Source organism: Rhamphochromis sp. 'chilingali' (assembly GCF_963969265.1).
Source record: "Rhamphochromis sp. 'chilingali' genome assembly, chromosome: 4".
NCBI lineage: Eukaryota > Metazoa > Chordata > Actinopteri > Cichliformes > Cichlidae > Rhamphochromis > Rhamphochromis sp. 'chilingali'.
Genome location: NC_137948.1, coordinates 5930888 through 5944138, shown reverse-complemented (window position 1 = coordinate 5944138; position 13251 = coordinate 5930888).

Sequence of the window (13251 nt, the reverse complement as noted above, 5' to 3'; positions counted from 1 at the left end):
ATGGGCGCGTAATGCGGACACAGTAAACTGAAGAAGGAAAAGGCCTTCGCTGGAGGCATAGAGACTGAGAGAGAGAGACAGAGAGAGTGAGGGAGAGAGAGAGAGAGAGACAAGGGAGGGAGAAAGGTGGGAGAAAGACTGAGCTAAAGACCACTGGAGGCAGATAGGTGGTGAGATATATTAGAGAGAGAGGCAGAAACGCTGTCAAGAATCATTTTACGCATATCGCACAGCTAAACAGGTAGATTTCCCAGAACATGTCAGACATGAGTGAAATACCGCGTCAACAAACTAGAAAACATAATCAACGCTGCATTATTCCCACTTCTTCCCTCTCCTTCACTACCAGATCTTCCTGAAAGCTTAACACACCCACTTGTTTGTCTGAGCAAAAAGAAGAGGAGTTACATATCAATCTTGCATCACTCAACAGTCAGCCTGAGACTTTTCATAGAGGCACTGAATGAGCATCAGCACCACATGACGCACACCAACTCTCAGGCTTGAGTATCTATGCGCTTGCACGTGTCCGCATATGCGTGTGAGAAGTAGTGCAAATATGTGAATGGTTCATTTGAGTGGCTGCATACAGATCTAGACATCTAGAAAGTAGCTCCACAGAATCATACAGCAGACCAAAGAAAGTTTTACTTCTCCATATGCTCTGCCACCTCACCTCTCCACCCTCCAGTTTATAATAATGAGGTAACATTACTCATAATTGGACAATGAGGCTAAAATCATCAGTAGACTCCTACTCGACATACGTGTTCAAGCTGTTTCCACACTTATACATCACAACTTCTGCACGTAACAATGGCTGCATCCAGACTGTGATTACTAAGGCTGTATGTAGGACTTAATTATTAAAATAGTAAAATTAGTACAGATGACGCATTCTGTTGCAAACAAAATTTTGTATTATAGCAGCTAACAATGCAAAGAATCCTCCAAATGATTATTTTATTTTATCTGCCTGCAAATCTGAAGGGAAAAGCAGTAAACAGTTACTGTGCAGTGAGTGGGAAGCAAAGGTAATTATTTCATACTTAAGTACAGAGGATCAAATGAGACAGAAATTTGCTTGAAAAAGTTGGAGAATACATAACTCCATCCACTTTTTTCTCCTTATTTAGTTTAGGGTCACAAAGGACCAGCGGCCAATCCATGCCATCACAGGGCCAGTGGCGGGGTACGCTCTGGACAGGCTGCCAGTCAAATGCAAGGCTAACACAGAGAGGCAGGCAACATTCAACATTCACAGTCATGTTCAAGCACAAGCCAGGGGAGAACATGCAAACTCCACACAAAATCGCCCCAGCAGGCCACTATTTCTGAAGCCACAATCTTCCTGCTTTGAGCCAACAGTGCTAATCACTGCCCTGTGTTCAGAATATACAAATATAAAATAAACAAATGCATAAAATTATAAATACAAAATACAAAAGATAAATATATATTATGTGGATATAAAACACACAGGATGCTGAAAATACAGAGAAAGCTGATGATCAGACATGTGTCGGTTCAGGTGGGGGTGCCAGTGGGGGGTTGTCAGTCAGACTTCACTTATCTAATTTCAGGTATTCCTCTCAGGATTCTTCACACATTGGAGGGTCAGGGCAGCCTGAGAGGTGGAATCTGGGACCAAATCCAAAAGCACTCGCTGCTGCTCCTGTAACTTATTACTGTGTGCAGAGAGCATCCCTAAGAAGCATGCAATCATTTTTATCCAGTTAGAGCTTTGCTCGTGGCTTCATCATAGTTTAGTAAGGAAAATAAGCCCCTGCAGTTGCGTTTGGTTTTGAAATTGTTAATGAACATTGTGTTTGTTTGTTTTTGTTTTTGTTTTATTTTATGTTTTTATTTTTATTTTGCACATTAGAACAAAGTAAATCCCCAAATGTTGATTCTGTTCACCTAGACATAGCATTTTGTCATGACAGTTTATTAATGATCAAGGAACTGACTTCACAGCCCGTTGTTTATTCAGTGTGCTAGTTTCAGTCATTGTGCAAATGTACTGTTTATAAGGTTGGGAAAACCTGCAGTCAGCTGAGACTGAGGAAGTCACTTGGATGAGTGATGAAATGTTTCTCCCACTGAAAACATCACGTCCAGATGAACAGAATCAACTTTTTGGGAGGTTCAGCGTTCTCGGGGAAAGACACGACAAACTGTTGTGGGTTTCTTTCTTCCTCTAATGTGTCTTACTGTTTTTTATTCATTTCTTATTGCATTTATTTATTTATTACCTCAAGTTAATTTAGCATCCTCATAGGCCTCCAAAGTGAAGAAACTACTGTACATTCTCACTTGTGTAAATGAAACTTAATTACTCTTTCAATCTCAGTCTGATCTTGACTACAGTTGAAATCTAATAATAACTATCCTTTCACCAACTCTTGAGACCTTGTGTGAACAAATTCATTCTTTTGACTTCAGCAGGTGCAGTTGTAAATTCCATTGTTTGTCACCTCCAGTTACAGGTACGCTAGAGTCAGAAAATAGATTTAGTCATGTTAATCCACCGCTCAGTTCTTGTGTTCCTGTAAATTGTGACAATTGTCTTGCAGCATGTTTCAGTGGCCTGGATATTAAATTGCCAGCTGTAGAATGTGTCTGAAGTCCTTGAAGAGGAAACTCTCTATGGTTGTTGTTGCTTTGTGAATGTAGCATGTAGCATGACATCACTCACAGCACTGTAGCAAGCCTGGAGAGAAGGTCACTGGAAGAAATGGTATCAGTCATAGATAATCCAGACTACACACTGCACCGTTTACTGAACATGTAGAAGAAAACTTTCACACACTTTCTCAGTTCCACTGGCACAAGGACAATATGGGAAATGTTTATTGTTTAAATTGCCTACTTATTTTTTCTTGTGATGATTTTATTAAATATGTTTCTCTATTTAATTGTGTTCCTATCTTTTGGGTAATTTTTGCCTTATTGAGCCACTTGGTCTTTTCATCCACCCATTTTCTCCAGTGTATCCAAATCAGAATTATAGTGCAAACGTCAGGTACGCTGCAGACAGGTCAACAATCCTTCACAAGACTAAAGATACAGAGATGCAACTTATTGTCATTTTAGAATCACTAGTTAACCTAGACAGGATGCACTATATTTTATTTTAACAAGATATATTCTAATTTATTTAAGTAACTTTGTTCTAGGCTATTGTAGCACTTGATTTCACATCTCATCTTTTCTAATCTTATATAGGTAGCACTTCTGGGTCTGGGCTATTTTTATATTGTTAGAGAAGACTATCAAAGAAAAACTATATTTATCCCTGTAGTGAAGAATATTTTGAACCCTTGGCTTGTGTCTAAGCCCTACCTTGCAGGTCACACCCAAATTAGTTTTTTCCAGGAAATGTCTCATTTGTCAATGAGATTATTGCTGAGCAGCAGTGGAAGCTGTCTTTTAAATAGCTGTTTTTGACACACTGCTCTGCTTTGCTAGCTTTATCAGTTAAATCTGATTTCCACAGGGCATAGAGGGTGTCTCTATGCCCTGTGGGGCATACGGTAATCAGACCCAGTGGGTCAAAGTGTTCGTTTGTGTTAGATGATGTGAGACAAGGTTGCTTGCACTCAGAGGAAGATTTCAATTTTGATATATGTAACATAAAGAACAAACATGAATAATTGGTTCAGCTGTTATTTAGGATGCTTTTGTTGCTCCTAATTTAGGATGGATTTTAATATGCAGGCATCCATTTATGTGGATGCCTTCATGCGGCTCATCTTTTTGAGCCACATGAGACACATGTTGCAGCCCGTGTATCATGACTTCGTAATTTTCCACACTGGAAACAGCTTTGGCAGCAAAACATTAACCTGCACTTATGATAACAGCAAGTCCTTGATTTCTGGATAAAACAAAGGCTTTAGAAACTAATCTATCCTACAGAGCTGATTTTTAAAACTAGAGTCAGTTCAAAGACACAGATAAAGTTGACCTGTTCATGTTTGTGAGGACTGGCCATGCAATGGAGGCTTGAATAAAAGCCCTTAAAGTAGTTCACCAATACAGTCTTTTTTCTGATTTAGATATTACAGAAGTGGATTATCAACCCTACTGTGGCCTAACCCTGCTATAGATGAGGTGCTGAATCACTTTTAACCCCTATCCTGCGCACAGTCAGGGAAAATGAGTTACTAACCTAGTGTCCAGTTGAGGTATTGAATACCTAAACAGCGCTGGTTTGTTTGTGCCATTCCCCATGCTAATGTTGTGGTTCAGTTGCTGCAGGGATACTCAACCAGAAGTCTGATTATGAGCCCATTTCCAGTTCAGAAGCTGTGTAAAATGTAAATTTAAAAGAAAATGCATTGATTTTCAGATCCCATAAACCCATATTTATCCACGGTAAAACACAGAAAACATGTCAAATGTTAAAATGAAGAAAATGGACATTTTTGGGTACATACATCACAAATAATCTGTAAATGTCTTGGAAGACAGGGATGACAGGAAAGTTGTCTCATTCGTGTCTGATATATGATGCTCACCTGTCATATGTTTTGAGTTGATGAAAGTTCCAGTTCATCATGCGACTCTTATAATAATGTAATAGATGCCTTATGCAGTTTAACATATTTGCAGATGCAGTTCATTGCAGATATTTGCTTCTGAGAAAGTCTGCCTCTCTGAGATGCTCATTTTTATACCCAGTCATGTTACTGAACTGTTGCCACCCACTCAAGCGAAATTATTACTACCAATTATTAAAAAATTCCTTTAGCTGTTTACTTTTAGTACCACTTATTTTTCACTTTCCTGATGCCAGTTCCAAACTCAAAGGTCCAGGTGTGCCTTTGACTTTTGTGAGAACCATACATTGTTACTCCAGTTTACAACTACAGAGAAGATTACAAACATTTACTATATCAGGACTTTGCACATTTTATTTATTATGTATTTATTATTTTTATTCATTAACAAAAAATCCTTAAGGAATGTTTCACAAGGCTTCCAGTTTGTTTGCACAGTTACAAGGCTGAGGCAGTAATTAAAGCATAACTCATGAAAACCCCTAACTGATGCTGTGGAGGTTAACAGCTCTCAGCCCGAGTGTTTCCTCTGCTGAGAGACGTTGCTGAATGCTAACCTGGTGCCAAGCAAACTAAAGATGCAATTGGACACCAATCCTCCCTTTGGAGAGAAACTTGGCAAAACACTGATCCAAACCAAAAGCAGCACCAGAGTTTTTTTGGATTGTGTGAAATTGTCTAATAAAGCAAATGAGGAAAGGTTAGCAGAGTGGGAACACATTCAGGTGTAAAGCTAAGTCAAAACACTGCAAATAGGAAAGGTGGCGTGTCAGGTGTCAGGTTTGAAAGTTACTGGCATATTGCATATACATTTGCTAACATTTTATGCAGAAGAAATTACCCAAAGCAACCAGAAAGCTCTGCTATTCTGAGATCTGTTGCCCTATGAGGTTTGAACAATGTAGATTGCTCAGCTCCTTGCATTCCTTTTAGCATGAGTCATCCTATTCACACCACAGTCCCATTCAGGTTTAAGCAGATGAGAAGTTATATATGTAGTTATTCTCCATGAGACCAAAGGAACGACTCTTACAGGGCGAGATGTTCCACCTCCTGAGGTCATGGGCATGAATTTGTTTATATAAGGTCTTGAGAGTAGGTGTATTTATTTATACTTTATACTATCTTTTGGTTGCACAGATTCATTTTGTAGCTTATGTTATTATATGCACTTTAAGGTCGATACCTACGTGACCCTATTCTTATAGAGAAATGTGATGAGGAACATTCTTGGCTATCAAAGTGTGAGCACCAGTGTTGGGACTAATGCGTTATTAAGTAACGCGTTAGTCGCAACACTGGTGAGCACACATCTTATATTCTACATCAGCTTCTAATGATTTATTCCTTCTTCTTAATTCTTTTTCTTCTTCGTGTTTTGGCTGCTCCCCTTTTAGAGGGTTGCAGCAGTGGATCATCAGCCTCCATCTCACCCTATGCCTAGCATCCTCTTCCGTCACACCAAACCTTTTGCGTGTCTTTAGCTCATAATGAATTTGCCAATGCTTACTGATGCGAGTGATAAGATAAGATAAGATAACCTTTATTAGTACCACACGTGGGAAATTTGTGAAGGACTACCTGTGCAAGCAGCCAGCCAGGCAGTCAACATTAAATCCCAATACGGAGTAAAAGTGGAGCTTTACAAACGGATTGTGGGAAAGATTTGCTGAACATGAGTGTATCTGTGTGTGCATGTTAATCCTTTGCTCTCTTTCACTCTTCCCATTATTTAGCAGCATTGTACCTCAAGGAGTCATTAAGCTCTCATAAGCCTTCCCATAATCCGCTGCTGAGACAGTCCCAATTCACAGAGTGACATCAGAAGCAGGGCTAGAAATAAGAGTAGCCTCGTGTGTGTGTGTGTGTGTGTGTGTGTGTGTGTGTGTGTGTGTGTGTGTGTGTGTGTGTGTGTGTGTGTGTGTGTGTGTGTGTGTGTGTGTGTGTGTAAGACAGAGAGAGGAAGCGAAAGTGTGAGAGTGTGTTAGAGTGTGTGCGTGCATGTTTGTGTGTGTGAGGTCCAGCTTGCGCTCTGGTCTACTCACACGTGAAGGCCCATATGTGTGTGTTAACTTGTGTGTCTGTGCATGTGAGTGCGTGCGTGTCAGTCTGACGTCAATACTCCTCCGATCCATATTTAACTGCATAGTGAGGAATGCTCACAGCACCTTGTAGGTGTCTTTTCTCAGTGTATTTATAGAATGAACTAAACTGGGTGCCAGTGTGACAGGTGAAGTGTGCCTTTCCCTCCATTTTGAATGCTTGAGGACGGCTGAGCTAAAACAAGAGTGTTTATTTCTGGAATGGGTCTGCAAGGAAATGTGCTCTGGTAAAAATGGGTATGACTCTTTTTTACATAGAAGTTTGAGTGAATGTTAAAAATATGAGGAAAGTGCATCATCACTTATTAAAATAACTCTATGAAGCCATTTAGCCACTGCAAGAAAAAACTCATCCATCAGATGAGGATTCACACTTGTCTCCAGTCTTTCATGTTCCCAGGAAAAACAATTTTTCTCAACATTAAACCAAAACGACTCAAAGAGAGCTTATTTATTGAGCTCATTGGATGTGTCTTTACGTGGAGATATATTCACTTTCAGTCAGCTGGAAAACTTCTTCCCATTGCTTTTGCTATTTTTGTTGCTTTTTCCACCTACATGTTAGTGTGGTGATGACTTTGTGCTACATTCATTCATTCTGAGAATTCTCCATTGATTGCACAATATGCATTCATATAATAACATATGATATAATAATTCCTGATGGCCGCTTCAGGAGAGAACTTTATAAAAACAAATGTAATAATGGTAAATGTATATTTTAGAATAACTAGTTCCAAAAATGACTATAAACATAAATTTTTCTCAATGTTTCTTTTAACAAGCAAACCTGCATTTGCAGCATTAGTAAATGTCCAACCTAACCTGCTCCACAGAATGTTAGGTTCAAGATGACATGTACAGAATCACTGCTTACTAATGGATTAGTTCTCAGGGGGAAACCATGTTAGAAGATCCCTCAAACCTTAGTGTGTGGTTAGTAATAAGGTCTACAGTTTTGATAGACTAAAGGTTTAGAAGATATAAGTACTTGCAATCAACTGGTAAACGTGAATGTGCTCATAGCCAACACCGTGGATTGACTAATCAAATAGATGACCACTTTCACTTGACAGCTTAATCCATTTGTGGGGCTAAGGGATGAGTGAAGACAGATAAGGAAAAGACATCCTGATGTCTCTTTGTTATTCATGCCCCAGAGGTCCTTATTTGTAATTGCTTTTTAATCTGCATTATATTAAATTCAGGGAAAGTAAAGCAGCTTTAGGTGCTACTAATGGAGTAACAAAGCAATTAGTTTTTTAATCAGGCACTTAAGGCAAAAAGGAAAGCATCAACTACCAGGTGGGCAGGGCTTGGCAGAGTCGACCATGTCAGTGAGTAGTATTTTCACATAAAGGTATCTGTCCCTAACGTAAGGAAAGGTCATTTGGAAGAACTGAACATATTTTATTGTCATACAGAATATGATCAATCATCTATTTGGTGATCAGACTCTAATGAACCAACATAGCAGGAGTCCCAGCAGTTATAGAAATTAGGACAGGACCCTTTGGAGTCTTGCTAATGGTGGTGAAGATGAAAATGGAGGCTTGAATCAGGCTTTGAATGACCAGGGTGAGGCAGAGCTGGGGAGAAGGCAGGTTGCACTAATAAGAGTCTGAAAGGCAGAATGATAGAAGAGCACTATTATTTATTTGGAATCACCCAGTGGTGAGCTAAAATATTTTATAATAGATTAAACTTGTTAAGTCATGTTGTTTCCCAGGGAGTAAAAACTGGGGACTTTACTGGAGCAATTTTCCTTCTCTGTTGCAATGTTTGTCTTTGTATTTTGATTTGTGAGCTTTATTTCTCTAGAGCATGCACATGCTATAGCATTGTTTACAATTAGTATGTTGTCAGGTGGTTGCTAGGCAACACAATGACTTCTTAACATCATGCCTAAAGCAGTTTTGTGTTTGTAAACTAGTTATTAAGTTAGGTTCAAACTGATATGAATCTTTTATAAAGAGTTGACTACACATGGATCAGTTTTGCCCATTGGTAGGTTTTCTTTTAGTTAATATGTTGAAATATCATATCTGATACATATAATAACCTTACACATATCAGATTATGAAAGGAGAATCTTGTGGCTGCCATAAAATCTGGTTTATAAAAGTTAGAAAACTTTTTTTAAAAATGTGTTTGATAATATTGACACATAAAATTCAGTCCATCTTTCTAAAAAGAAAGATTTGGGCTATGAATTTCTTCACCCATAGTTCCTGTACAGTCCAGATTGTCCACTCGTTAAACTTATTCAGCTTTTCAAACTTTTTTTTTAATGCATTGGCTGCATTTTAAAAAATTTTTATACTTTATGCCTTTGTATTAAGGATAAAAAGAGGGTATAAGATAAAAAATTATCTCAAAAGCATTAATTCTGGATAGCAAGGATCAATTTCTTTGAAGCTTTATATGAACTTAGTTATTGTTTTTGTATATTTCATTTCTAAAGTTGGTTTAAAAGTTAGTTGTCCTTGATTAATGTGATTAATGTGTTAAGAATTGCATATTTAAATGTATTTCAAATAAACTGGTACACTGAAGCATGTTGTTGTACAGACTTAACGATTGTGGCTCAAGAGTTTGCAGTTCGTCTTGTAACCGGAAGGTTGCCGGTTCGAGCCCTGGCTCAGACAGTCTCGGTCATTGTGTCCTTGGGCAAGACACTTCACCTACCGCCTACTGGTGATGGCCAGAGGGGCCGATGGCGCGATATGGCAGCCTCGCTTCTGTCAGTCTGCGCTACAACTGTAGCTTGCCATCACCAGTGTGTGAATGTGAGAGTGAATGAATAGTGGAATTGTAAAGCACTTTGGGTGAAAAGCACTATATAAATGCAAACCATTCTTATTTTTAACATTTCCCGTTTCTTAATAATAAAGATTATGTTTTAAGGCAGATGCCAGGAAGCCGAAGTGCTGCAGAGTTATTTTGATCTCTCACAGAAATCTTTGCACATTGAAAATGATGTCAAAATATGTATTTACAGCCACTCTGCAGTTCCGAGAAAAAGAAGTGGAAAAAATGACAACCTTGGTGGGCCTATGTATGAAAAAGGAAAAACTTTGAGTGTTATTTAAAAAAAGAAAACATGATGTTATTGTTAGTGTCTTCGCTAAGATGTGACTTTCAGTATTTTAGAAAACATTTTAATTGAGAACTGATGTGTAGCTGTGAGTCAAATCCCTGAAAAAAAATCCAAAACATTAAAAACTCTGGTTTTACAAATTAATATATTCAATTAAGGCCACTAAGGCCAGGGTATGAGTCTACCCACTAACAGTTGTTTTTTTAGTTAGCAGTTGCAGCCGTTTTACATTTTAATTATTGCAAATATTGCAAATATTCTTCTAGTAAATTCATTAATAATACTGAAAATGTCTGAAATATGGAGAGCATTTAAGGACTCATTCTTTAAAATATAAACAATCTCAGTCATCTTTCAGAAAACGACTTACTGTGTCGTTAGTTTTAGTTTTACTGTCTTTGATATTGTGACCTTGTTTCGTCTCTTTATGTTTTGAATCTAGCAAGAATGAATAACAGCAGCTCCCACTTCAGAAGGCTTTGTTGTTGCAACTAGGATGAAAAACTCAGAAATGAGTAAATTCTTCCAACTCTGACCCAGAATCAGTCAGTGATGACATTTGAAATGCAAAAATGTATGAATTATTAACGAGCGTCTGCAACCCACAACCCTTTAAAATTTAACCTCAGGGATTCTAATTTAAGTTCAGGGACTGAACGTGTCTTAATACTTCATTCAGAGTTACTCTAAATCCCTCTCCAATAAACACACACTGTTTATGTATATGATATTTTAATCAGTGCTCCAGATCATTTCAGCAAAAATTATTACCTAAAGTGATTAGTCAGTAAACAAAAAACATTTCATGGCCAAATAAGTACAAATAAAAATGCAAATATGAAAAAAGGATATAATTATTAAACATACAAGATTAATAAAGCTGAAAGTGTGACGAAATAAGCTAAATGGTTTGTAATGACAAACATAAATTAGGGTGCTTTTAAAAGAGGTTCTAACAGATGAAGCATAAAGAAATGGAAGCAGTTTTTCCAAGCTCAGTCCACACTTGCAGTGATTGCCAGTCAGTACATTGAGTCTGATATGGCCTGGAGCACCAGCCTAGCACAGAGGTGATGTAAAAAGGCATCTTTGCCACGAGACCTTTGAAGATGAACAGAAACATATCCCTCTGACGACTTTCAGGCACATAAACGAGAAAGATCGACTTGCAGAACTGGGGGAACCTATATAGATGACAGCCGGAAGGAGCGTGTTTGGAGGCATAGTCCCGCTCCTGAAATTCCGAAACATAATCTCCACTTGTTAACTGCAGGAATTCAGAGATGCACATAATCAACTTTAAAAACTTTTCAATGATAGAACACGAGACAAGTCTGATGATGATCAAACTTTGATCAAATGATCAAAATTTAAACTACAAATTAGTTAAACTTTGCTCAGATTAGTTTGTACTGTGTGTCTCAAAGATAAACCTACTGAAACTTTCGTCTTGCACATCTGCCTTGTCATCCAGTCTTCATGGCCAGGCTGATATTTGGGAGGCACCAAAAATCAAAGCAGCCCTGGCCCACACTTTAAGCTTTACTGCCATCCACATACATGAGAACAAATGCACTCACCTGCCAGCTGTTACGAGGAAGAAACAACGTGTGTAAACCTGCTTTTAATCCTGTTTAACATAATAATCTATGGGGACTGATTCACTTTTCAAGTGGTCTTTAGAGGAACTCCAGCCTTTGGCACTTCTGCTCTGCCTTTATTTTTGAACCCCGGAGGTTGCCAGTTGGCTTAGCTCAGACATATTTCGACAGTGATTTCGTGGGCCTGCTAAAGAGGGCATTCCTGTCCACTCTTTGACTGCATCCTATCATTGTTGGTTCAGCCCTCACTTTTGAAATGAAAGCCATGTTATGAATGATATGAAACAGCAAACACTGACTCATTGTGCAGCGCTGCAAAGCATATGCAGCCCTGCACAACAACTGATATAGTCACCTGGGAATGAAACACTGAACCTGACTTGGGCGCTTAACCTAAAATTCACATTTGCAGTTTTAAAGAAAGCAGACACATAAGCATTTGCACAACAAAAAATCCTTGTATATGTTTAATAATAGACAAATCAAACATACAAGACACGACGCCCCAGCCAGACGATTGTCTGACACTTAATCAACCATAAGTGAAAACTGAAGGCCTCAAAGAGTAGGATTGCAGGTGCATCACGCTGGATTTCATCAGAATGTGCAGGTGTTTGAACTTTAAGGACTTCTTGCATGTTTTATGATCATACAACTAGACAGCATTATTTTGACTGCAAAGAAAGGTGAATGGAAACTGTCTCTCTTTTCAACAAGGTAGTGCTGAAGGAGAGAAAAAGAACCCCAATACTATAAATAAGCTTCAAATTACTTCAAAATTCCATTGTGCTATATTAGCTATTGTCCTTTTAGATTGTGTCATTAGTGTCAATAATCAAATTTTGGTGTCTAATAGAAAGTAGAACAATGATCAATGGGCTGGATGTGGTGAAAACTAATGGAGGGAGATATTTCTGTACGATATCTATCATTTCTGGGTTAATAGTGATTGAATAATAGCCTAACGCTGTTTACTGAAAGCTGCCTTATTATATTTGCATGATTTCAAACACTCAGCAATACAAAAGCCCTCTTCTATAAAATTGATGTCATTGATGATTCCCTTGATAAACCGCAAAGCATCGATATCGTGTGCAGATTACATCATGAATGATGGAGTTTGGTATCATGAATATTTCATAAGCTTGAGGGGAAGAAGAAAGCATTGCATAATTTATCACATATGGAAAAGGATGTGCTAAAATGCAGTCATATCTGTCTTTGGTGCTGACGTTGGCACAGCTGGCCATTAATGATCTCTTTGGTGAGAAAGACCTAAAGTGCTGCTGTAGACAGAGTGCTGCGGTGGCACAGATTTTGATTTTCTTTTATAGAATAACAAATTGGTCCAAATTGCTTTCCATCAGTACAAATTAAATCTGCATCTTTGGAGCAGGCATTATGCTGGGTGAATACACAGTGGGTGGACTGGGGATAGAAACTGTAAATTGCCTCTAGATGTTCTCTAAAGTAACAGATTTATTGGGATGCTGTATTCTTTGAGTTACTTGGAGTTTATGGAATCAAGAAAAGTTGATTTTCTGAGAAAGGCAGACTCTTTGGTGTGGTGTTTAATAACAGAGCCATCAGCCACAGCATTAAAGTCTCACCCAGTTTTGTGAACGTCTCCCCCGTGATGCCAAAATAGCTCTGATCCATGGGAAGATGGACACAGGGCATTCGTTTGCCTCCTGTGGTTTGCAGTGGTCGGGTGCTGGCAGTGTATCGTTTAAGTCTCATGTGCTGTAATGTCACCTGTTTTTCTAGTTTTCTAGTTCAGGATTTTAAAAAGGTGAGTCTGTGGGGAATTTTAACAAATAGCTTTTAACATTTATTAAGTCCAAGATACTAAATATGTTTAACATTCTAGTTTGCAAGTCACA